Source organism: Gekko japonicus, unplaced genomic scaffold, assembly GCF_001447785.1.
Source record: "Gekko japonicus isolate JY-2015 unplaced genomic scaffold, Gekko_japonicus_V1.1 scaffold7285, whole genome shotgun sequence".
NCBI classification, from domain to species: Eukaryota; Metazoa; Chordata; class Lepidosauria; order Squamata; family Gekkonidae; genus Gekko; species Gekko japonicus.
This window is the reverse complement of record NW_015166059.1, coordinates 14,886-15,201: the sequence shown is the minus strand read 5'-3', so window position 1 is coordinate 15,201 and position 316 is coordinate 14,886. Positions and strand designations below refer to the sequence as shown.

Sequence of the window (316 nt, the reverse complement as noted above, 5' to 3'; positions counted from 1 at the left end):
TGTTGGGTTACGACCTGGGAGATCTGGGTTCAGATCCACAGTACGCTTGGAAGGTCTTTGGATGCCCTTTAGCCGGTCATATGTTCAGGCAAAGAGACCTTGCAAGACCGTTGTAAGGATTAAATATATTTGGGGGGGGGCGTCTTTCCCCACTATTTCATATTTCCCTTTCCTGAAAGACCGTTGTAAGGATTAAATATATTTGGGGGGGGCGTCTTTCCCCACTATTTCATATTTCCCTTTCCTGAAAGACCACGTGGCGCCTCCTCTTTTCGTGCTTCCTTCTCTCCTTCCCCCACCCCACAGCCAAACTATA

The 316-nt window shown here is 48.1% G+C and overlaps 1 protein-coding gene across 1 annotated transcript in view; it reads left to right on the top strand.

Moving 5' to 3' along the window:
* Positions 1–316, top strand: part of LOC107110723 (zinc finger protein 135-like) — a gene marked incomplete at its 5' end in the record, with an annotated part of 3,671 nt that overhangs the window by 1,949 nt on the left and 1,406 nt on the right. The window lies entirely within an intron of this gene.